The sequence below is a fragment of the Triturus cristatus genome, chromosome 2_1 (genome assembly GCF_964204655.1).
Source record: "Triturus cristatus chromosome 2_1, aTriCri1.1, whole genome shotgun sequence".
Classification (NCBI taxonomy): domain Eukaryota; kingdom Metazoa; phylum Chordata; class Amphibia; order Caudata; family Salamandridae; genus Triturus; species Triturus cristatus.
In genome coordinates, this window is record NC_140581.1 from 585,191,444 (window position 1) to 585,217,314 (window position 25,871).

The following is a 25,871-nucleotide window of genomic DNA, read 5'->3' on the forward strand; positions in this document are numbered from 1 at the left end:
GGTATAATTAATATACTACGCGACTGTCCCAAGGCCGAAATTTTGTGAGGTGGCGACTTCAACACGCACCTAGACCCTAGTAAGGACAAATCCAGCAAGCGGGGGGCGCACACCTAGAACAGCCCAGCTCGTAAGGGATGGAATGGTTGAACTCGGTCTAGTAGACACGTGGCGGCTTCACAATAACGATACATTAGAAGGCATGCACGTTTCTGCTGCGCACGGTAGCTGGTCCCGCTTGGAGTATTGGCTACTAAGTGAAGGGGTGAATGCCTGGGTATCGGACATACTTGCACTCCCTCGCACTTTATCGACCATGATCCAGTCAATCTCACTTTACATATTCCAACGTGTATCCCGCGCCAATTCACATGGAGATTCCATTGTGAAGCTCTATTAGATCCTGTCTATGCTACCACGATTAGGGAGGCCATAATCCAGTTTTTTTACTTAAACACGGGTTCGGTGGACACTGCTGCGAACCTCTGTGAGGCCTTTAAGGTGACTGTCAGGGGCACCTGCATCAGCACAACATCAGGCATTCTTAAGGACATTAGGGGACAAATCACAAAAATTGAGACTGCATTGTCAGAGCTTGAACAAGAGTATGAGAGGCTTCCCTGTGCACAAACACTATCCCGAATTAGGGATCTTATAGTAGAACACGACGAAATGGCAACGACAGAGATTCGCTACTTGTCCAAGAGACATGTGGCATGAGCATATGGAGAGGGAGGCCATAATCTAGCGACTAAGTTTAAATATCGCACTGATCATCACACCATAACAAAAATAACAGATGCGCAAGGTGTGGACCACTACACGACGCAAGCCATAATCGAACAATTTCGGACCTGTAATGAAAGGATGTACACCTCGCAACGAGGGGCCGACCCATCAGTGCTGGATGATTATCTGGCAGATATAGCATGTGCGTGGTTGGCTAGGGGTCACCTAGACTATCTAAGCCAACCGATTGAAGCAACTGATATTCACGAGGCAATTCGTACCCTACCCAACAAAAAGGCACCCTGGCCGGACGGCCTCACAACAGAACTTTATAAAGAATACGCGGAGTTATTGGTACCCCATGTACTAGAAATGTATGGCGAAGCACACGAAGCGGGCAAACGTCCTCCTTCGCTACGACAAGCCTTGATAATCACTCTATTAAAAAAAGATAAGACACCATCTCAATGCAAATCTTATGACCCCTTATCACTTATTAATCTAGATGCCAAAATTCTTGCAAAAGTTTTAGCCACCAGACTTCAGCCATTAATGGCAAAATTGGTCATACCGGATCAATCTGGTTTCATACCGGAAAGGTCCACGTCCCACAACTTAAGCACCTTCTTTAAGATGTTTCATTTACTGGATCCTGCCCTCCCCGCAGCTGCTGTTATGTTGGATGCGGCGAAGGCATTCGATTCCATCGAATGGAGTTATATGTTCCAAATCCTGATGCGAATGGGATTCCCTGCGGTTTTTATCGGCTGGGTGAGGTTGCTGTATCCCGAACCCTCTGCACGGGTTCTGGTAGGAGGCCTATCGTCCGAGCCCTTCCAGATCCACAGAGGGACCAGACAAAGGTGTCCTCTTTCACCGCTTCTGTTATCCATTATGCTTGAACCTCTAGCTTGTATAATTAGACAAAGACATAGAGATGCAGCTATCAGATTTGCACACCGTCCAGTTGGCATATCTCTTTATTCTGATGACATGGTACTGTTCATAAGAGAGCCGCAGAGATACCTAGCACCGGTATTACATGAATATATTAGATTTGGCCTTTTTTCGGGATTAACTATTAATTGGGACAAATCGGTGATATTACCACTAACACCAAACACAAATTCGCCCCCTGTGGATTTTCTGCTGGTGTGGTCTACCGATCCAATTAAATACCTGGGAATATGGGTGCACCGTGATCCCAAGATAGTGATCAAAGAAAATTATGGGAGAGCGTGCGCTTTGCTTGAGCAGCAGGTGGACAGATGGGTAGGATTACCGTGATCTTTAGCGGATGGTATTGCCCTCATTAAAATGATTGTTTTACCCAGCTTTCTCTACCTGCTCAGCAAATTCCAATAAAACTAAATAAGCAGTTTTTCCTTACTGTGCGTCCTCTATTGGTGAGGTTAATCTGGGGTGGGAAACAGGCTTGGGTGAGTTGGAACAGGCTTATACTGGATTATGACAAGGGGGCTTTTGTGTGCCAGACATGCACTTATATTATTTCTGCGCGCAGTATGCCTACTACTGGTAGAGTCATCACGCTTTCATTCCACATGTTGCGGTTGAAGATGGGGATGCACATCCGATTCCTTTAAAATACATACTAACACACTCGCATAGAGGCACGCTAAAGCACAAAATAAACGCGATAGACACCACCATTGCTGCTTGGCATTTTATCAGTACGCTGGCGGCAAAACTTCTACTCTATGCTACAGCGCTCCCTCTGGCATATCACGCTGAACTCTCGGTGACGCAGGAGAGTGGTGCGATGCACTCCTTAAAACAGGCAGGCATAGACACAATGCAAGACGTATTCCTAATGGTAGTTTTCTGACAGCAGAGGAGGTGCAATACATTAATAACCCGTCACCGCTTTTTAGGTTCACATTTCATAGGCTAAAACTGGCGATACAGGCGCATTATGGTACATTTCCTTCTGAGCCACCTACATTGCAAACTCTGCAGTTGCTCCTGGTCACTCCCATACATCCTAAACTGATCACTAAACTGTACAGGTCAGCGAAAGCAGAAAAAGTTAACAGTGACGATAAAAGCTTCGCTCGTTGGAATGACAGACTCACTCCACCGCTAACGTCCATGGAATGGGAACACTGCTGCAAACTCACCAGTGGCCTCACCCCCAATGGTAATTTGCGAATCATTCATTTCAAATACATTCATCAGGTTTACCGCACACCGCTCAGACTATATAAGTGTGGGCTCCGGGATAACAGCAGATGTAAAAGATGTGGGCGGCCGGATGTGCATTTCTGGCACCTGGCCTGGGATTGCAAGCGGGTGTTTCAATCAATCAATCAATCATAGCATTTGTATAGCGCGCTACTCACCCGGAAGGGTCTCAAGGCGCTTGGGGGAAGGGGTCCGCTACTGCTCGAACAGCCAGGTCTTGAGTTGTCTCCTGAAGGCGAGGTGGTCCTGGGTCAGCCGGAGGTGGATGGGGAGGGAGTTCCATGTCTTGGCCGCCAGGTAGGAGAAGGATCTGCCTCCGGCGGTGGCTCTTCGGATGCGTGGTACGGTTGCGAGGGCGAGGCTGGTAGACCGTAGCTGGCGGGTGGGCGTGTAGAAGGTCAGGCGGTCGTTGAGGTACTTGGGGCCCAGGTCGTGGAGAGACTTGTGTGCGTGGGTGAGGAGCCTGAACGTGATCCTCTTGTCAACGGGGAGCCAGTGCAGGTCCCTCAGGTGGCCGGAGATGTGGCTGCGTCGGGGGATATCCAGAATGCGTCGGGCGGAGGCGTTCTGGATGCGTTGGAGTCTTTTCTGTAGCTTGGCTGTGGTTCCGGCGTAGAGGGTGTTTCCGTAGTCCAGTCGGCTGGTGACGAGGGCCTGGGTGACCGTCTTCCTGGTTTCGGTCGGGATCCATCGGAAGATCTTGCGAAGCATGCGAAGGGTGTGAAAGCATGATGAGGATACGGCGTCGACTTGTCTGGTCATCGAGAGGGAGGAGTCCAGGATGAAGCCCAGGTTGCGTGCGTGGTCTGTTGGCTTGGGGGCGGTGCCCAGGGCTGGGGGCCACGAGGAGTCGTTCCAGGCAGAGGGTGATGGTCCCAGGATGAGGACTTCCATCTTGTCTGAGTTCAGTTTCAGGCGGCTGTTCTTCATCCACTCGGCGACGTCTTTCATCCCTTCGTGTAGGCTGGTTCTGGCTGTGTCGGGGTCTCTGGTGAGGGAGAGGATCAGCTGGGTGTCGTCGGCGTAGGAGATGATGTTGAGGTTGTGTTGGCGTGCGATGGCGGCTAGAGGTCTCATGTAGACGTTGAAGAGGGTGGGGCTGAGTGATGATCCTTGCGGGACTCCACAGCTGACTTCGGTGGCCTCGGATCGAAACGGGGGGAGGCGGACTCTCTGTGTTCTTCCGGCGAGGAATGAGATGATCCACTTCAGCGCCTTCTCTTGGATGCCGGTGTTGTCGAGGCGTTGGACTAGGGTGCGGTGGCAGACAGTGTCGAATGCTGCGGAGAGGTCCAGGAGGATGAGTGCCGCTGTTTCCCCGTTGTCGAGCAGGGCTCGGATGTCGTCGGTGGCTGCGATGAGGGCGGTCTCGGTGCTGTCGTTGGCTCTGAAACCGGACTGCGAGGGGTCAAGGGATCCGTTCGTCTCGAGGAAGGCGGCAAGCTGTTTGTTGACGATCTTCTCGATGACTTTGGCGGGAAAAGGGAGGAGCGAGATGGGTCGGAGGTTTTTGAGGTCGGTGGGGTCCGCTGTTGGTTTCTTCAGTAGGGCGCTGAGCTCGGCATGCTTCCAGCTCTCCGGGAAGGTGGCGGTGTTGAAGGAGGTGTTGATGATGTCCCGGAGTTGGGGTGCAATGGTGGAGTCGGCCTTGTCGAAGACGTGGTGGGGGCAGGGGTCGGTTGGAGAGCCGGAGTGGATGGTGTTCATCGTGCGGGCTGTGTCTTCGGTGGTCACCGTGGTCCAGGTGCGGAGGGTGGCGGTGGGGTTCGTTGGTTCGGTGGTTGGGTGCGTGGATGGTGCGCCGAAACTGTTGTGGATGTCGGCAATCTTGCGGTGGAAGAACGAGGCGAGGGAGTCGCAGAGATCTTGTGAAGGGTTGATGTCATTGTTGCCGGTGCTGGGGTTGGAGAACTCCTTGACGATGCTGAAGAGTTCCTTGCTGTCGTGGGCGTTGTTGTCCAGTCGCTCCTTCAGTGATTTCTTCTTGGTGGTGCGGATGAGCTGGTGGTTCTTGCGGGTGGCGTGTTTGAGGGCGGTCATGTTGTCAGTGGTCCGGTCGTGGAGCCAGGCTTTCTCGAGGGTGCGGCAGGTCTTCTTGGAGTCCTTGAGTTCGTCGGTGAACCAGGGGGCTTTCTTGCTTCTGGGTCTGCTGGGAGGGTTCTTCAATGGTGCGAGGTCATCGGCGCAGGCGGTCAGCCACTGCGTGATGTTGCGGGCTGCTTCGTTGGCGTCTGATGTGCTGGCAGGTGGGTTCTGGCTGAGGGAGGTGGTGAGCTGGTCGGCGGTGATCTTGCTCCAGCTCCTGTGAGGAACCTGTTGCGGGTGGTGGTGGGTTGTGGTTTTTCTGAATCTGAAGTGGACGCAGCTGTGGTCGGTCCAGTGGAGTTCGGTGGAGTGGCTGAAGCTGATGTGCTTGCTGGATGAGAGGACGGGATCAAGCGTGTGGCCGGCGTAGTGGGTGGGGGTGTTGACCAGTTGCTTGAGGCCGAGGTTGGCGAGGTTGTCCAGCAGGGTGGCGGTGTTGCGGTCCTTGTTGTTCTAAGGGGTGGAAGTTGAGGTCCCCTAGGAGGATGTAGTCGGCGGAGGGGAGGGCGTGTGGGCTGATGAAGTCTGTGATGTCTTCGCCGAATTGCGTGCGTGGTCCCGGGGGTCGGTAGATGAGGGTGCCTCTGAGGGTCGTCTTTGGGTCGGTGTGAATCTGGAAGTGGAGGTGTTCGGCGGTGGCGAGGGTGTCGTCGGCGTCGGTCATGATGCGGATGGTGTTCTTGTGGACGATGGCGATGCCTCCTCCGGTCTGGTTGACGCGGTCCCTCATGATGATCTTGTATCCATCCGGGATGGCGATGGCGATGTCGGGGGCTGAGGAGGCGTTCATCCATGTTTCAGTGAGGAAGGCGATGTCTGGTGATGTTGTGTCGAGGAGGTTCCAGAGTTCTACGGCGTGTCTGTGGACGGAGCGGGTGTTGAGCAGGATGCACTTGAGGTCGCTGCTGAAGTTTGGCTTGGCGGGCGTGGTGCAGGTTCGGAGGCAGGAGAACTTGCAGGTTGTGCAGGTGAAGGGTCCGTGAATGCGTCTTGGGGCGGCTCGGCAGCAGGTGGGGTTTCGGCCGGCATTGAGTGCGTTGAGGGCCGCGGCGTCGTAGGTTTGTCGGGTCGACTTGCATCGCTGGGGACCAGGGGTCCTGGCACTGGGCGCGGTCCAGGCGCAGACGGGCTTGCCTTTGGCGCGCCTTCGGTGCACAATCGGCGCGCCCGCTGCGCGTGACCACTGTGCGTACGCGCGGTCGCCATTTATGGCGAAGTGGGAGGGAGGGAGGAGCAGCTGGGAGGCGGGAGCGGGGAGGGCACAAAACAAAAAGGGGACGTGGCCGCTTGGACGGCGGCGGGAAGCGGGGAGCGGGGCGGGCAGGCACAGGGGGACTGAATAACAAGCAACAAAGCCAATACAACAACGTTCAGGGGACAGCAGTGACAACAGTCAAAAGTCAAAAAACAATTAGGAAACGAAACGGTTAAACACACACACGCAAAATACGGCGGAGGGGCAGGGAACAACGAGGCAGGCACAACGAGGCTGCGGGCAGCAGCGAGGCGAGGGGCACACACACAGCTGGTGGCCGTGCGGCGCGGGGGTGTCCTGAGAACAGGTCACACTCACCTGCGCCGCGCGGTCGCCATTTATGTGTTTGAGTACTGGGTGGAGGTAGTACGGCGTATTCAAGATATGTCAATGGCCCCTGTACAATACACGCCGCGGGTCTGCTTTACTGAGTTGCATACCACAGCTGAAGGGAGCTGTGGGCAAATTTATCAGAATTGCGCTGTTACTTGCGCTACGACGGGTGGCAATAACCTGGGTTACGTGTTCCGGCCCCACGACCAGAGCACTGGATAAAGGACCTGGTTTATTGCCAGGAAAACTTCGAGCTATATGTGGAGGAGCTACCATCCTCCTCAAGACCTAAAGAAATCTGGGAACCTTTAAGACAGTATCTATGGGCACAAGACCGGTCACTATAATATAAGTGTCTAAACAGGAGTTGATATGGGGGATAAGCCAACCACATGCTGTTTGTTTGGATGTTTGATATTTGTACTGTTTTTACTGATATCGATGCTATATCTCTAATCTGAAAACCAATAAATATAATTTTTTTTTTTAAAGTAACACCCACAACGATTTCCACCCGGTATATAGCTAACGCCAACGGTTCAACCACCAAGGTCAAAAGCAAGGTCAAAAGCAGGGAGTCCTGTCTGGTGCCCCACGCCTGCTTGATTGGTTGGGAGAGTAAGCTAGTAATCTGAATCTGCGCCGTGGTAAAGGTGTAAGATGTCATTATCCGAGAGATCATGCCTGGTCCTAGATCAATTTTGTGTAAAACTGCAAGTAAAAAGGCCCAGCTAAAGCAGTCACAGCATTCTCTACGTCTAACGACAGAAAACAAGTTGGAATACCCCAGCAGTGAGCTTTCTCAACTAAGTGGGCTCGTATCGGCGAACATTGTCTGCGCCCAGGTGATGGCGAATAAAGCCGACCTGGTCCGGGTAAATCAGGCCAGGAAGATACAGGTCAAGGCGATTAGCTAAGATCTTGGTGTAAATCTTAGCGTCCGTGGTTAACAAGGCAATAGGACGATAAAAGGTGCATAATGAGGGGTCCTTGCCAGACTTAGGAATGAGCACTATTTCGGCAGCACACATAGGGGTAAGGCCTGTGACTTCTGTACACGAGTTAAAGAGACGTGGCAGCTGATCCTGAGGTTGAGGAAGAAACTTACGATAGAAAGAAACCGGGAGGTTATCTGGTACCGGGGTTTTACCCAATGGGAGGTCGTGGAGGGCACGCTGCAGTTCAGTCAAGGTGATACAGGTCTTTAAGAGCTGCGTGTGTTGGGAGTCAAGGGGTGTCCATGAGCAAATGTTCGGAAAATAATTAATGTCATCTCGGGGAGGGTTAGTGTAAAAAGACTGGAAAGCACACTGCTTGGCTTGCTCAGAGACTGGCCACGCGCCATCCGCGAGTTTAATTAAACATCAGTAGGCCCGTGCCGTCTGTTGGCGAAGCCATTGAGCAAGGATGGAGCCCACCTTATCAACTACCTCATAATACCTCTGCTTCAAGGCAAGTAAGGATTTTTCCGCCTTGTTCGTTCGGTGCGTCAGGTCCAACTCCACCAATCTGGCTTCTCTTGTACGGGCAATAGTGATAGATGTAATGACTCCTCGAATTGTCCCCATAAAGGCATCCCAAAGAGTAACGGTTGAGGTGTCAGGAAGGGTGTTTGACTCAAAATAAGCAAAGATCTCTCTACGGATCTCAGCCACATCTACAGGGTCTTTCAACAGATAAGCAAAGTCCCTCTTCAAAGCAGCCAACATCGTCTCCGTGCCATGGAAGGAGGCAGCACTACGGTCCAATTCAGGATCCCACACCAGGTTAAAATCTCCCCCCACCACCAAACAGTCCCCCTTCCTTTGCCACCTGATCTCCTAATATGGTCCTAAGGTACACATCTTGTGATTGGTTTGGTGCAAAAAATTTTAGAAAGGTGAACGTGTGTGCGCCCGGTTGACCCGAAAGTTTTAAGAAGCAGCCATAACCATCCTGGGTCACCAGCAATACTTGAGAGCAGAAACCCACCTTGCAAAGGATTGCAACTCCAGCTGTTTTAGTCTTAGAGGATGCCCAATAACGAATCGGGTATTTGGGATGGGACATTCGGTGTGTGTCAGAGTTCAGGTGAGTTTCTTGAAGGAAAATGACATCAGGGTCTTATATAAGGAGATAACACCAGACTTGGCGTCTCTTATTAGGAGCATTGAGGTCCAGACATTAAGGGACAACATTTTGATGTGGGGTGTATTAGCCATAGCCGGAGTTAAGTGAAAGATAATGAAAGAGATAGGTGTTGTCCCCAAACATACAAAGGAGTCTATTATAAGCGTTAGTGAAGGCACAAAATGGACGAAAAGACAGGGACCCAGTCAGGCCGAATGGAAAGAGTAACAAACCGTAGGATTAAAAAGTGTCCCCAAAGCCAGAGGGGGTGGGTAATACCATCCCATAGAGCAAAGTAGGCAAGAGAGAGGCCCTCAAAAGACATAGAGCACCAACCCCAAACAGTTGAATAAAGGAAGAAAAACGGAGGAAGGGAAATAACAATACAAACAAATAAGAGGCCAATCGAGCCAAATAACTCCATTCCAGTCATGCAATGACCTGCGTGACTGAGCACGAGCCAATCTGGAAAAGTCACTCTCCAAAGGGATGAATGGAAGACGGTGGCGTGGAGGCAACAGACTAGTCTGCCTCCGCAGCTAGCATTCGTCAGGGCAGGGATCCGCTTTGCCAGGATCAGAAGATCTTCAATAGAGGGAGTCAGCTCCCAGTACGGGGTCCCAGAAGCCAATTTGTAGGATAAGAAGAGCTCCAAGGTGCAGAAGCAGTAGTCCCTGGGAAAAAATCTCTCCAGCATGGCATTGTGGTAGGGCAAGAGTCCATGACACAGCTGTGTCAACGCCCATGGAAATTTGTCGCCAGGTAGCAGGGATGGAGCACACCCCAAGTCGCAGTGACCTTCAGGTTAGATAGAAGCCGAAGTGGAGAGCGCCGGTGAAGATGCGCCATTCAAATTGCGGAGATGATGAATAATATTGTGCTTAGCTTGAAGAAAGGCCCAGTCCTTGTTATGTTTTAGGCCTGGTATGCTGCCCTGTGGACCTTTCCGGGTATATGGCTTCACTGGGCGATGTGCACGGCGGGGACGGGCTGGCTTCTCATGAGTTAGATTGTATCTTCACAAGTTTTTACGCCTCTCGTAAGGAGGAGACCACTCAGCGTCTGCCCCCCCATGTAAAGATAAATGTAAATGTAAATTGATACTTGTATAGCGCACTACTCACCCGCAAGGGTCTCAAGGCGCTTGTACGAATACCGCTGTGGAACCCATCCTGGCTTTCCCTGTGAGGTGTCCACTCCTGGGTACCCCCAGGGTGGAGGCCAGGCATCCTTAGCGTTGTGGGGGCCGTTGTGGAGATTAAGCAAGCTATTGCCCAGAGTTGCAGAGTGGGACTCCATGATTGGAATAGGCACCGAGGCGAGAATTATCAGGTCCGTGGAATTTTTTAGCCCAAGACCCGCCGAGGCAGGGAATTGAACCCTGGTCCCGGGCTAGACCTCTGCATCAGGGTCTGCCCCTCTAATCATTGAGCCACACTTCTCCACGAAGCGAAGAGCGAAGGGATGGCCCCATTGGTATCTGACATTAAGTTCACGTAGCTTGTTCGTGTCAGGCTTGAAGTCTCTGCGGCGTCGTAAAGTTACAGGAGGAAGATGCTGAAATATTTTAATAGAATTGCCTTTGAAGATCAGGTCAGCTTTACAACGTTAGGCTTGAAGGATAGCTTCTTTTTCAGTAAAGAAGTGCAGTCACGTGAGGATGTCTGGGACAAAGTACGGGCCTCCCATAGCCATGGCCACTCGATGAGCTCTATCCAGAGCAGGAGGGGAGGCGTAGACATCTCCCCCAATCGCCTGGAGGAGGTCAGCCGTGAACATCACGATGTCCGAACCCTATGCCCCTCTGGAACACCCCTAATGCGAAGGTTGTTTATCCTGCTCCTATTTTCCAAGTCTTCCTGCTTTAGCTGAAGTTCAATCTGTTGTTCCTCCAGAGTGGTCATTCTGCACCATAGAATTTCCTGTTCCTCTGAACGAGCGTCTAGTTTGCATTCCAGGTCTTCAACATGCCCGCCTATCTCCGTGACGTCGCTTTTAAGGTCATGTAGGCAGGTTTTGAATTTTTACTTACAAAAGCCTATTTCAGATGTTATTTTCTGCACAAAGTTATTTATATATGCCTGTGTAAGAGGAGCAGCAGAGGGATCTCCGAATGCGACAGCTGGGAAATTGTAGCAGCAGTTCATGGTCAAAGGGCCAGCTTTATGCCACAAAGAGGTGACAGGGTTGTCTTTAGATTGACTGGCAGGAGTGTCCCTGTTGAATTTGCCTTGTGGCATGACAGAAAGGTGACACTGTGGTCAACAAGCATCAGAGGGGGAAGCAAATTACGACTGTGTGGTATAGTCGGTATCCAAAGGGTGTCGGTAATTGCACGGGCATTAAGCAGTACTGGTTCGACCTAATCAAGGGCTAAGGAAGGGGCACGGCTCCACCAAGCAATTCTAGCAGATTCAATAGTGAGCGTGTGGGAGGCCATAGGACAGGCATGCCAGTCGGGTCAGGTCATCCCAAAAAGACAGTAAAGAAGGTCCAATGAGAACAGCGCACAGCTTGTTCAGTTCAGGCACGCCGCAAACACAACCAGGGAGATCAGGGAAGGTGTGTTGCGCGATGTCACAACTGGACGTTGCCCCAAAGGGGTTCAGTATCAAAGCGAGGCGCCACAGTTCCCAGTAGCACAAGTGAAAGCGCACCTTAATATGTAGACAGTCCGCCCTCCCCAAGAGTGGACGACACTCCTTCAGCAGCTGTCCATGGAAGAAATGCGGAGGGGGTGCTGCAAGGAGAGGGAAGCACCTCGTGGAGCAAAGTTCAGGTGTAGGAGAGAACTAGCAAGACAGCAATATGGCCATCCAGGTTCAACAAGCATTTAGATCTGATCTAGGATTATACTATAGCGCTGCCAGGATGATGGTCGACCAACTCTCATGGCTCTAATGAGTCTGTGGCACAGAAAGAAAATAATGTTCAAGGTGAATCAAAGGCCTCATGCCAGCCAGTGAGGAAGGAGGAGAAGGGAGGCAGTAGCAAATACCAGGATCCGGTGTGCGAAACCAACTCAGATGCGCAATGCCGAGGCCCGGAGGGCGCAGGCTGGCCCAGGGTCTCTCTCATAGGCCAGAGTGTAGGTCGCAGTACGCCCAAACCTGCCCTACTGCTATCAAATGCAGGTTACACCCCTCCCGCTCTTGGCAAGCTGGGCGCGGTCTCCCGCTCTCGGCAAGCTGGGCACGGTCCAGATCAATTAATTCGAGCCACTCATCCGAAGCAGGGGCGGCCTGCAGCACGGCGCTCAAGCTGCTTGAAGTTGCCCAGGAGCCGCAAACAGCGTCTCAGGAGGCCCCGAGATGGCGGATTGGGCCAAACAGGCCCCGGCTGGTGGGAGCTAGGAAAGAGCCGTTTGGCGGGGCAGACCCCTGATCCAATCCCACGGTAGCGGGGAGCATTCAGAGATGTGGCAGGGTGGAGCTCACGCGCCCTGATGCGAGGATGAAGGCTGATAAAGCTGCCGGAGGAGCGGAGACATGGAAAGAGGTGTTTCACTCCATCACTGGCTTAGCCATGCCCCCACTGATAATATTTTCCAAGACTGAGGCCTGGTCAAAAACATAAGCCGTTTTTATTGTGCATTCTGAATTTTCTTTTGAGGATTTCAAGGATTTTTACTCCATCCAACTGTGAGTGAAGCTCGTAAGCCTGTCAGCAAGTAAAGGTGTCCAACATTAATTTTTATTTAAGGAAAAAGAACCTGGTCCTGTGGCCCTGTCGCTCAGATTTGGGTTTATGTTATCCAGGTGGACTATCTTTGTATCAAACTTACAGCATAAAAGACATAAAATGTGAAGCTATTTGAATAATAATAATAGCGGTGCAGAGTAGATAGGCTGGAGCACTGAATGTTAAGGTGTGAAAGTGTGAATGATTGCAGCTCTTGTAGAAGTAGGTGAAATTGGAGAAATAAAATCTGAGACACAGCCAGGTTGATTTTACTTTAAACATTAAATATAACCCATCTTTGAGTGTTGACTAATGATTCTGGACTTAATTTATTTATATCAATGACAGTTCTTGGGAAATATCTCAGTTTTGAGAGAGGGGAATAACAAGATAAAGTTACCCATTTATATCTTAGAGATTTGCCTTTCCTCTGCATATTTTATTGTCCTCCTTTTTATGAGAAACATTTTCTAAAAACTCCAAACGCGCCTAATTCTTGAATTATCCTTGTTTTAAAAAGATTAGAACATTGCATACTTCATTCAAATTAAGTTCTATTACAATAAAAGTTATGACTGCCAAGTATGTGTAAAATTAATCAACTTAAAGTATAGACTCCTTAGAATCAGTTAAATGAAAGCTAGATTAAGGAATATCTATAAGATAACATTATAAGGGGATTCAGTTAGCAATATTGAAGATTCGTTTTATTTTGCACGCAAATACCCGAGGGTGTCTTAGCGCTGGCGGATAAACATCAAATAAGAAGCAGCAAAGTGGGAGCTGGGCGACTGCACTTAACTGAAGGATTCAGTAAGTAATCAAAACAAATTGTACGGACTCGCAGAGAGCGGTACTACTCACCTAGCTAGTAGCAGAGAGCAAACATCCAATGGATTTTTAAGAAGACCCCTTACCCACAACCTAGTTGGTGGCATGCTTCATCATTGGGGTCCCAGCTGAGTTGCTGAAAGTTTCTACGATGCCTGGTTACAGCGGACCGGGTTTAATGGAGTGAAGGGAGTGCTCTGAGGGTAGGGTGCTCAGAGAGTGGTAAGATTAAAAATGTCTCTAAGATATGCCCTGGTGGAAAACTTTATTATAAGGGTCTTAGGACATGATTAACAATAATATAGGGATATATCGAAGAATAGATTGTGCTTCTATATCCCTTAAAAACTGGTAAACATGTTTCAGCCTCCTACGTTAGTCATAAGGCTTTCATCAGGACCAAATTGTTGAAAAAAACAGTGAAGTGGTTCCAAATGTGGAGGTAACCATGTGTGTGTAATATCAGCACACACCCTAAAGTGTGCTGTGAGTGTTGTGGGCAAACCGTACTTACAGACTCACTGCTTGGTTTGGCATATTAACCAAGAGTAAAGCAAGCTATATGATTCTGTAGGGAGGGGGCCTCCTGTAGTCAAACATTTGTCAAGGACGGATCCCCATATTCAAACCTGTAACGTCCTTCACAGGATCCGGCCGGTGTCCAGTAATTGGCCAGGTCTTCAATTGCTTCCTGAATTGTGACAAGGTGGGTTGGCAGTGTAGGGTTAATGGTAATGAAATCCAGAGTTTCCCCGCAAAAAAGGAGAATGTCCTTCCACCCCATCTTGCCTTATTTATTCTGGGGACAGCTGTCATTTTAGCTGAGCTGGATCTTAGGTGCCTACTAGGGGTGTACCAAGTGAACAAATTCTGAAAATATACAGGACCCGTCCAGTGAAGTGCTTTATGGACCTGGCAAAGTGCCTTGAAAATGATCCTCTTCCTGACAGGTAGCCAATGCAGACCTTGCCATGATTGGTAGATAGATGAGGACATTGACAGTTTTAGAAGCATTTTGGCCGCTGCATTCTGTAAGGATTGACATTTTTTCACCTGTTGCTTATGGACACCCAAGTATATGGCATTACAGTAATCAATCTTGAAGGTAACGAGTGCCACCATCACTGTCTTTTGTAGGTCCTGAGGAATGAATGTAAAGATCTTCTTAAGGACCCTAAGCATAAAAAGCCCTGAGAAGCCCAATTTAGTGTCAAAGACGACACCCAGGTTTCTCACTCTTTGCACCAGCACCAGTAGCAGACTGAGATCAGAGGGCCACCATGACGAATTCCAGAAAGTAATGTCCCTTACAAAGAGCAAGACCTCGTTTTTGTTTGAGTTCAACTTCAGGCAATTCCTCTGTATCCTGCTTGCGAAACTATTTGCCTCCTTTTAATCATCCTATGATATAGATACCACATTTTGCGTATCAGCGACATAGGAGAACACTGCAAGACCATAGCCACGGATGAGATTGATCAAGGGGGTAACATATTTCTTAAAAAGTGTGGTACTAAGAGAGGAGCCCTGTGGCACCCCACAGGGGAAAGAAGGGAGCAGAACTAGCTTCTCCCATATCCACTAGCTGCTGCCTGTCGCCTAGAAACAAGCTCAGCAGAGCCAGAGCAGAGTCCAGCAACTGGAGACGATTTATGAGGAGCAAATGATGGGCCGTGTCAAAAGCGGCAGAAAGATCTAATAAAATCAATGCGGCTTTGCCTCCCTTGTCAATCACCATCTTCAGATCTTCCGATGCAGCTGCCAGAGCCGATGCGGTACAGTGGTTGGCCCTAAAACTGTACTGTGAGCAATCAAGAAGCTGGTTTGCATATAGGAAAGATAACATTTCCTTATTCATCACCTTTTCTAATATCTTTGCAGGAAAGGGGAGGCTGAGATGTAGGCCTTTAACTCTTCACATCCTTAGGGTCCAACAAAAGTTTTTTCACCAGAGGCAGGATGGAGGTCTTCATCCATATACCCGGGAACTGTCCTATAGTCACACATATTCTCGGTGTCGGAGGAAGCGCGATTCAGTGAGGCCACGTTCATGGACAAGTTTGTCCTACGCCGGCTTTATTGTGCGGCGCGGTCGGAAATTGTGGGATTCCCTCTCGAACCTGCGTCCTTTGATCCCCTCACTATCCTCATTGACAAAGATACCCATATTGTTTCTAAACTGTACAAGGCATGTGCAGCTCTGGTTCCATGTGCGGATGACCGGTTGCGGGCGGCTTGGGAGACAGACTTGGGTAGGCCTATTACGGACGAACAATGGACCGTTTGTTGCAAAGTCACCAACACGATATCACTTAATAGTCGTCATAAACTCCTCCATTACAAATTTCTTCGCCGCTGCTACATGACCCCCGATAGACTCCATGCCATTGATCCCTCGCGGCCTCACACATGCTGGAAATGCTCTGCACCGCACGCTGATTTTGCACACATGTCATGGACGTGCCCAAGGCTGCAATCATTCTGGACGCAGGTACACAAGATTCTGGGAGAAATGTTGGGGCTTACGCTGGTTCCCACGCCTGAGGTTGCATTGCTAGGCTACACGGTAAATTTCCCTAAGAATGTTCGAAGGCTTGCCTCTCTGGGCCTGCTACTCGCCAAGCGGGAAATTGCAAAGCGCTGGGGGGATAGAACGGCCCCCACGGCCGGGACGTGGCTCACTGCCATGGCTTACTGCAGCACGAATAGCGAGATCTACTCCAGTCTCCTCCCCACAGTGGCGCGACCCAAGGACATCTGGGGCCCTTATAAAACATATATCGCAAACCTGCCTAGCTCTTCCCCGACACACTCAAGTTCCGGAATAGTGCCCACGGGAGTAGGGTAGACTATACAGCGCCAGAGTTACGCTGGAGGGGTGGTCGTGCAATGGATGTGGAGTTGTGGTCCTCCTTACTGTGAGTCTTGGGATGTGGTTTACACGGGCATTGACTAGTGCAGGGGTGTGGGATTGAGGATAGGGGTGACCATGGAAATCGAATGGTGGGTCCTTGGCGCGAGATTTTCATGTCTGAGCTCGGGCGGATAGGAGCGATGGGTTGGTTGATGGGGATTTACGGTCTGATGCCTTGATTATGTGGTATTTATTGTGTATGGGACGAAAGTGTCGTAGTGTATCTCTTCACTGGCTATCTATTGAACACACAGCCGATGTCTTTGTATTGTTTTGTTTTTCAAAACTAAATAAAGCTTTAAAAAAAAACTGTCCTATAGTCAGTATCTTGTTTAATACTTCCATAAGTGACCAGCAATTGAACTAGAGATCGTATTAAAGACCTGGGAGGGGGCAAGGGTCTAAGGGAGCCCCTGATTTAATGGTCTTACTAAGATTAATCACCTTTTCTTTGGTGAATGGGGCGAACTTTTCAAATTTTTGGGTGTCTGGGCTCTTGTGGATTTGTAGGGAGTCCAGCTCTTCTGTCAATGTTGAAACCCCTCCTATATCCCTGGTCTTCTCAGTGAGAATGAAGTCTTGAAAAATAGAGTTGACTTTGGTCTGGAAGAATTCTGCCAGCTTATCACAGAAGGATTGGCCAGGGTTGAAAGTATTGATGTTACTCCAGTTTGACAAAGACTTGACTGTTTTATATAATTCCCTGGTGGTATTTTTAGCTGAGCTAATCTTTTCCGTGAAGGGTTTGGGCTTGGCAGCTCTAATTAGTTCCTTATTGTAGAAAAGTAGGATATGCTTTAATGGTTACCACCACTTTTTGCCCGGTGCTAAGCTGTTACTGACTAGTATAACTGGGATCTAGCGAATCAGGACCCCAGTCTATCTGCTTTCTCCCTTAACTTGGTTCAGTACTTAGGTACATCCCAGATTGGATACTAGGGTGCCCTTATCAGTCCCTAGGATATGGAACTAAGGTACCCAGGGCATAGGTATCCCAGAAGTCCGCCATGGGCTGAAGCATGCATTATGCCACCCATGGGAGACATTTCAAAATGGAACTACAGGTCTGCCATTGCAGCTTGTGTAAGCTGGTGCAAGCACCACTTACTACAGATATAGGTTTCCCATATCTGGGATCCCTGCCCTTAAAACCTATAAGTAGCAGGCCTTAACAATCCTGGAGGCAGGGTGCCTGGTTCTAAGTGTAAGTGCATGAGGAAGACGCCTTTACAGCCTACAGAGTACATTCTCCCGGGATGCAAGTGAAGCAGCCAGATACCATATAGAGGGGCATCGCGGACCATCTCGAAACTGGCTGCAATAAATCCTATCATGTTTGGTATCAAACATGTTGGAATCATACCCCCACAACGTAAACAGTGTGGAGGTATGATTCCAAGCACTGGAAGAGCCCTCCGGTAGGCTCTCAGTGTTCCCAGTATCAGCCTTCTAGACCCGGACAGCGCAAAATGGTAGCTGCCGGTCAGAGACACGATTCTGCCCTCCTGCTGTTGAGCCAAGCTTGAGCAAGGGAAAGCAGAACAATAGGCATCCTGTCACAAGGAGCTGTGATCATCTCCCAGACAGAATTTAGTGCATTGGGGCAGGGTGGGTGCACTTGCCAGCACCACTCAGTCTACATGAGGGGCACATTTGGTGTCCCCATGCATAGTCCAGTTCAAACTAGCTCTGGGAGCTGTTGGCTCCCGCTCTAACGCGAAACTGGACAAAGGACATGGGAGTAACCTCCCAACTGTCCAGACCCTCCACTGGGAGGGTCCCCTGAATCGTCCCAACACTTTCCTTAGGGTACTTAAGGGCTTACCTGGGGTGGGTCCCTAAATTTATTGTGGGACAAGATTCAGATCAAACACCACATCTTCTTCTACCGTCTGGGCACTCTGGCCTTCGCTGGACTTTGTTTGGGCTCGGCTTCTTCTCCCTTCCAGTCTGCTGCATCCTCTGTGCCTGTGCACCATACAGGACCCTTCCAAGGCCTGTGGGCATCAAAGACACCTGAAGGAATCTCCCTTGGAGTGAAGGAGTCACTTCCCTACATTCGCAGGCACAGCAACTAAATCGATCAGTCTGCTGATCCTAGCTCCTCCGGACTCCGTAATGTTCTGCAACACAGGTGGTGGTTATTCACAGCTCTCGAGGCCTGCCCTGCCCTCTTACTAAGTCTGAAGCCAGTATCACTTGTGGGGGCTGCAATAACTGAACCCCTGTGCACAGTGTCAACTTTCAGTTGCAAAGGCTTGTTTACTTCCTTCCAAGAAGATCTTCAGGCTCCAAGTAGCCCCCACCTCGAGCATCTCCAGCGACCAGAGTCTTTGGTCACACCGCATCGTTTTGCATTGTAGCCTGCATCTTCTGGTGAACTGCTTGAGGTCCTCTCACGACTCCAGTGCCTCCGGCCTGTGGATCCATTTGAGGGTCACCTGTTTCTTTTGGACTCCCCTGATTGCTTGGGTCTGCCCTCACTCCCCTGCTTGTGGCGAGTCCCCTGGACCTTGCTGGTCCCGACATTGCACCTTTTTCGACTTCTGCATTGGTTGCATTTGCCAAGGATAGTTGGAGCTCCCGCCAGACACCGACCCCTCAGCACTCAACAGCCGATGTGGGACAGCTCTTGCATGGCTCCTGGCCTTTCTCTGCATCGCCTTGTCCTCACAGCTGCAGAGTCAAGGAAGGTCCTCGTCAACTCTACTGCAACTCCCGACATTGGTGGGCATTCGTCTTCCAGCTCTCCTGGTTACTGCTGAGTGACATAGACTCTGTCCCCTCTGCTTGCAGGTACCTCTCATCTAGAATCTACGTTCGGATTCCACCGGACACTTCCTTCTTCTTCAGCAACAGCACTTTCCTGAAGGCCTCCATTGGGTTTGACGGCGGTTTCTGACACCAATTCACACCTATGCACCCAGCTTCCCAGGCGTAGGTAACGTGGGTACACGGGTATACACAGGTGGGGTGGCTCTCCAACCTTCTGTCTTCCACAGGGTTTCTTCAGGGCCCCCTGGGAAGGGTCCTTAATCTTTAAAAATCCAACTGCGTGGTGTCCCTAGCTACTCTAAGGTTGTCTAAGACCTCTTAAATCACCATAAGGGTGGTCTGGACTGGTGCAAGCTGCCCACTTACACCAGTGGACATCATATACCAGGCCAGCTTCTCACACTTATACTTCACCAGTAGTTATTTATTTTTAGTCTTTTCCTCTTGGCAGTACTCACTTCTCCACCTGCGCTCTTGGGTTCTACATTTAATTTGGAAAGCTTTTAGTTCTTGTGAGTACCAGGGAGCTGTTGGCTTTTTCTTGCGACGCTTTGTTAATCTATCTTTATTAATATTTCTGGCACGTGTCTAAGAATTGCTGATTCTAACCAATGTATATAGTTGGTTGCTACAATATCCATGTTTTCGTCTAAAACTGGGTTCAAGTTCGAGAGAGTATCCTTCAGATCATCCACATTAAGCTTTTTCCAGGGTCGCATCTTAAAGGTTCTAAGTGCATTTGTGCGGGGGTCATTGTTGGGTGAGAGAAAGAGAAATATGGCCCTGTGGTCACACCATTCTATGGGCAGGACCTCACCCACTCTTAGATTTTCATCTAAAGTGTGGTTCACCTGATGAGTAGGTTCCTCTATTAGCTGCTTTAAGTCAAAGCTCAAGATTGTCCACCAGGTGATCCGAGTCGCGATTATTTGTGAGTTCTAAGTGAAAGTTAAAATCACCCATGATCGCAAAACTAGAATAATTAACACATGAGTCAATAAAATCCTAGATCTTCTGGATAAACTTGCCCTTGGGGCCTTGTGGTAGATATATTAATAATCCCTGAAGCGCGTATGTATTATTCAGTTTCAGACTCAAACTGAGTGCTTCACACTCTAGGTGGAAGACGGGCTGGAAGTTGGCTTTGATAAAGCTGAGATAGGCTATTGCGATTCCCCCACCCATTTTATATGCTTGATTCAGTCTTTCAATGTTATAGCCCATTGGGATTGCAAATTTAAAGTCTGGGTCTGCCCAAGTCTCTGTGAGGAAAATAATATCAGGTTTGTTTTGGACCATAAAGTCTGCAAACTCATATTTGTTTTTAATGAGGGACCTCGTATTGAGCACTATACAAAAGACCTCCCTCACTGGGATCTGCCTCTCAGTTGACTTTGCCGGGGTTGTCATGAGATTGGTATGGTTGTATCAGATGTAGGGGTCTTTAATATATGTAAAATTGCACATTTGACATTTAAAACAATCAGAATTTGTGTTCCAAATATGGGTCTGGCAAAGATTAAACTTGCTGGTTCTGTTGAATGCCAAATGGGCTTCTCTTGGGTAGGTATGCCTAGTAAAAGAGGAAGGGGGTCTGATGCCATAAAGGCACGGAAGGGCACAGATGGGCTTGCCTTTGGGGCACGAGCCCGCTGCGCTGCATCGATTTTTAGGTCTCGCAGACCTGCGTTGCAGCGCACGTGCGCTGCTTGCGTCTTCGAGACATATTGTGGGTGAGTATATTTCAGAAGGGGGCTTGAAGCCCCGCCCTTCATTTTCATTGGGTAGCGTCACCATTTATGGTAAACGGTGGCTTCCGATTGAAAATGAGGCTTCTGTGTTACCGCCCTTTGTCCTTTTGGGTTGGCCCATCCGGACTGGGCCTCCTGCTTCACGGCTGTCGTGAAGCAATTTCTTATCTCAGAGGCGTGTTATGTAAACAAGCCTCTGAGATCCAGTCAGGATGGGCCTGCCAAAAGGAGACAGGGCACCCCATGTTTATTTTTGCGCGATGCAAATATAAACAGCGCTATGGCGAGCGCTTGTTCTCAGTGCTCTTTCGGTTGGCAGAAAAGTGGCTGGGCTCCGGCATGGCAGGAACAGAGTAGCTGAAGCAGAGACATCGGCGGCAGCTTAGAAGAAGCTGTATGTTGTAAGTGCACTTTTGTCACCTTCAAATACAGCACTATTGGTTAAAGGCGGGGTGGGGGAGGTTGGTGTAATACAAACACACACTGCACGCTATCTATGCGCGGGCTCGAAACAGCTGCACCAGAGATGGATAACATGCATTTGTGCAGAGCGCCTCGGTAACCGACTAGCTGATGGGCGCTAGAGGGAGCTAGATGCGCACTCGAGGGGTCCTGCTGGGACCGGAGAGGGTCTCTGGGAGTGAGCGATGCCTTGGAGTCGGAGATCAGGAGCGCCTGGAATGCTCTCTGTATACATGAGGTGCTCGGCCCGTTCATCGGAGGCCAGCAGCAGCTCTGCGGCGCCCCCTGCTGCCCACGCCGGGATCACACTGACAGTATGTGCACACCAGACTGCACGCTGTCACCAGGTAAACGGAGGACTCGCCGTCTGCACCATCCTGTAGAGGGCACTCTCCCCTAATGCACCCACTTCTCTCCATCCTCCAAGTCTATATGAAAGGCTTCCATAAAACATGTAACCTATCAACAATGTGCGGCCAACGCGCTGGGCTTTTGTCAATCAACATAGCGCTAATGGCAACCTTGAAGCACCTTGCAGAACCCGAGGGTTCGGTGAAGTCCAAAGGCCCCTGGTACCCCAACTTTGCCAGAGTGAAGTTTAAGGGACCCCGAGGTGCTCTCTCTCCCTCGTGTAACACAGTGACTGACTGCCTGTCACGGCGTCATGGCGCTCATCTTTCATATCGCCCATGGCGCTCTCCGGCCTCTGTAGCCCGGATCTACAAGAGGATTATTCATGAGCTGGGAGGGCGAGCCGAGCCAAGCTTCTGCTGTATTATTTATGTCTTGAACAATAGCTTTTACTTATCAGACGTAACTAAACACCTGCCAAGAAGTGAGCACGACTGGAGAGCGCCGGGAGGGGGTGAGCATGAGAAGACGGGGATTGAGGTCAGGGAGAGGCAACTCCACTGCGAGCCCTCCTTTTAGAGAACTTCCATTAAAAACTATGACATCTCTCCAGGAAATGGGCCCATGTTGAAATCTCTCCGTGGCCCTGAATACCAGTGGACGCCTGCTAAGGATGTACACTTCATGTGCCACTGGAACAAGTAGTGGACCCAACATTATTGCTGAGGGGCCCAACGACGCCCGCCGCTCTCGGCATTTAAATTGTTCGGCGAAGACGTGTTATGTTACAAGCCGTAGTGCCAGAGTTATCAAGGAATGATCTTTCAGTGAAGTGGATGGCCGTGCCTCTGCTCTTCACCTTTCTGTGCATGCGAGCATCCAAATTAAAAACGTGGAATGCTTCCGACAGACTGGCCGTAGGGGTGGTATTTTAGTGTACTAGAGGAAACAGTGAGGCGGTCGGCTTTGGCAGGTATTGCAGCTGAACCGGAACTCAAGCTTTTTTTCTCAAGATAATAGCGTGCCCCGGGTCGAGAACACAAAGAGCCTTCCAGGTAATAATAACGGTGTTTAATTCGGTTGAACTGCATTTTCTTTTATCATATGACGCACTTCCTGTTTAGCCATGTTGTATTGGTAAATATTTGCATATCTTAGCGTACTGGTGGTCCACAAGTCACGAACTAGTCTATTTTTTGGAGGCAAAGGCTCAATGGACCGTCCCAGATTATCAGAGTTCTGAAAAGTGTATCTGTTTCAATAATCATGACCTCAGTGTGCGCAGGTAGGGTACACTATGAACACGTTCTCAGTGTCTTACTAATGGCATTTTTAGGTCGAGCCTGGACATGTGCTGCCTGCTCTGCGAGCCATGCTGCATTTGAGTATGGACTTGAAGCCCCGCCCACTCTCCGCCCATATTTGTCATTTGCTTGTGTCATTGGCCTTCGTAAATGCTGGCTTCAGATTCCTTAATAGGCTTGTTAGTCCCTTCTTAGTACCACCTTGTCTTCATTTGTAACCTTCCATAAGAAACTGCCCCTTTTACTTAAGTTGTTACACAGTACATCTTCTGTAGTCTGTAAGCACTATCAGGCACATGCATCAAAGCTTTTTGCGATCGCAAACGGAGCGATTCACAAACATCGGCCGTTTGTGATCGCAAAAATAGCTTTTGCGATGCATGAAACAACTTGCCACTCGCAATTTAAGAATTCGCAAATTTTTGTGATTTCTTAAATTGCAATTGCATTTAAGGAATCGCAAATTGCGATTCCTTAACTGCAATGCAAGATGCCTTTAAAAATAGCGATTTCGCTATTTGGGCCCGCTATTTACCGTGGAATCATACCACATGGTAAATTGCGGAAACTTTGAAAAATGCACTAAAGTGCATTTTTCAAAGTCGTAGGTTACACACACACATGTCCTTTGGACATGTGTGTGTGTGTAACATTTGTGCACAGATCGATTTCAGGGGTGCAACGGGTATCTTCTTGACACCCTTGCACCCTTGAAATTACATTCTCAATTTGCGATTCTCTAATTGAGAATCGCAAATTGAGAATGTCTTCCCATTGATTCCTATGGGCCTCTTGGCCCAAAGGAATGAATGGGGAGGTATTCCTTAATTGTGAGTCGCAATTTGCGAGTCACAATTAAGGAATGTTCAGAAATCTCTATTTTTCAAGCAATTTCTACATGCATAGGCTTTTACGATTCCTTAATTGCGATTCCTTAAAAATCGCAATTAAGGAATCGCAACAGCCAATATTGATGCATGTGCCAGTATTTTCTTTAATGGTTTCTCCTACTGCGGCCACTACATGCTTTCCTACAACATTCCGTGCACCCTGCAGGCTTTCAAGGGGCGCTTTTATAAAACAAAAAAGCATTTTTTTGTTAACTTGACAAACAAATGCTTTTTTTGGTAAAAGGGCACCAAACCGCTATTTCACTTTAATAGCAGCAGTGGACCTTTCTTTAGACATGGCTCGTCTAAAGAAAAGGGCGTGGCCTCTATTAAGGTGAAAGTGCAGCATGGGGCGCTTATAAAGAACAAGCATTTGCAATGCAATAGGCGTTGCATTTTCGAAACTTTGACCTATTGATATTGTAAATGAAAATGCCTTTTATTATTGCAGCTTTTTAAAACTCAAATAAAGGGCATTTACATTTACAATGCCAATAGCTCAAAATCTCGCTATTGCGAGACCTATTGCATTGCAAATGCTTGTTATTTCTTGAGGTGCGGTACCTACACCGCTAACCTCAGTAATGGCTGCGGGCGAGGATTGAATACGGAAGTGAGGCTTCTCCCCTTTGGCTTTCTCCGTGCAAACCGGCGAGCCCGCGGCAGGACAGAAAGCCAAAGGTCTTGTAAAAGGAGTGCGAAGAGAGTAACGCTGCTCAAAAGGTAAGTAGGGAGAGCCCAATAATCAGAAAAACATTAAAATGTAATATGAATCAGTATTAACATAACTATTTTGGGAAAAGGACTAACAATACAACATTTAAACAAGGAGTACTGCAACATTAATGACAATGGTTATTTCTGACCTAAGGTGTGAGAAATTGTATGTGACCCATGCAATGTAACACAAATCGCAGAATTCCTTTACTCGTGCTGTAACGCGGATCCAATTAAAATGGAAAAGAATACAATTTAAATGGGCATTATTTTATACTTAATCATTCTGCAACTGTGAAGATCCTGAGTGTGAAGACTGCTTCTCTTGTCTGCTATAATCTCTTATTTTGTGAAATCTAACAAGCCCAGATCTCATACGTTTGGAAAAGATTTCAGACCCTTTGGGAATACAAAAAGAATTCCAGGAGTACTTGAGGAAACACCAAATTGAAAAACGTATACATGCAGAATTCCGACAAGGTAGAGAAATCTGCATATGTACATGCACACTGTCAAATAAAACGTTTTCTTTCACCAATGAAAAATATTTCACCCCACAGAGAAAGTGATTCCCCAACCTCGCAATTAAAGAAGATAGCTTTTGCACCCTGGGAAAGGACTCCTGGCTTTCACTGAAGAACATGTTTGGGTGGTTGAAGCAAGATACTACAAAAGGTATGTGAATACTCACAAGGATAGGTATTTGTTTGATTTTACATACTTATGCAGCTTACCCCATTCAGAAATTAGTACAATCAAACACCGCCCATAAACTTGCAAATACGGTAATTGCAGCATACTGGCGAATTTTACACACATGTAAGTAAGTGTGCCTTAGGCTTAGTATATAGATGTTTACCCCTTAGGCACACTCCTATAAATTGGGACATCACATAGAGTAAGTACTCCAAGCAAAGCTGTTCAATGGTGCACTAAACAGAAATAAGAAAATCAGTGTACGTGTCTTCTGACTAATAAAAAAAAAGTTTCTAAAGCAATTGTCAAATTCAGTTGGAAGCCCTCACTCATACCTTAAAAACATTTGGCGCCAACATGTCTTTAATTTCAGTTTTTAAAGAGTCCATGTTTGTCTGTCACCTGATGTATATTTATAGCCATAACACATTTCAGCGTTTTACAAGGCTAGAATATACTTGTGTTGTCTGTTTCGACAGCTGCCGTATATTTTTTGTTTTTTTACTAGAGGGCTGGCCTTTTAGGGTCGTGGGACAAACACATTTTTCCTACTAAAATATCAGCTTTCTTCTGCGAACAATGAGCACTCAACTGATTTTTTCAAGGACTGGTGCAAGGCGAGATGACAGGGAAGAGTGTGTTTTCAATGCCACAACATTCGAATGGCAACCCTAGACCCAGGCCACCAAGGTCGAGATTGATTTAGTCAAGTTGGTTGTCAGCACTTGGAGTGAGACTGCTGCCAACAGGTAAAGCACAATGTATGTCAACACCTCTGATCTAAAA

General features: G+C 48.6%; 1 protein-coding gene across 3 annotated transcripts in view; it reads right to left on the reverse strand.

The window, feature by feature from the left end:
* The window catches only part of KIAA0825 (KIAA0825 ortholog), a 2,097,552-nt gene that overhangs the window by 1,738,300 nt on the left and 333,381 nt on the right, over positions 1 to 25,871 (reverse strand). The window lies entirely within an intron of this gene.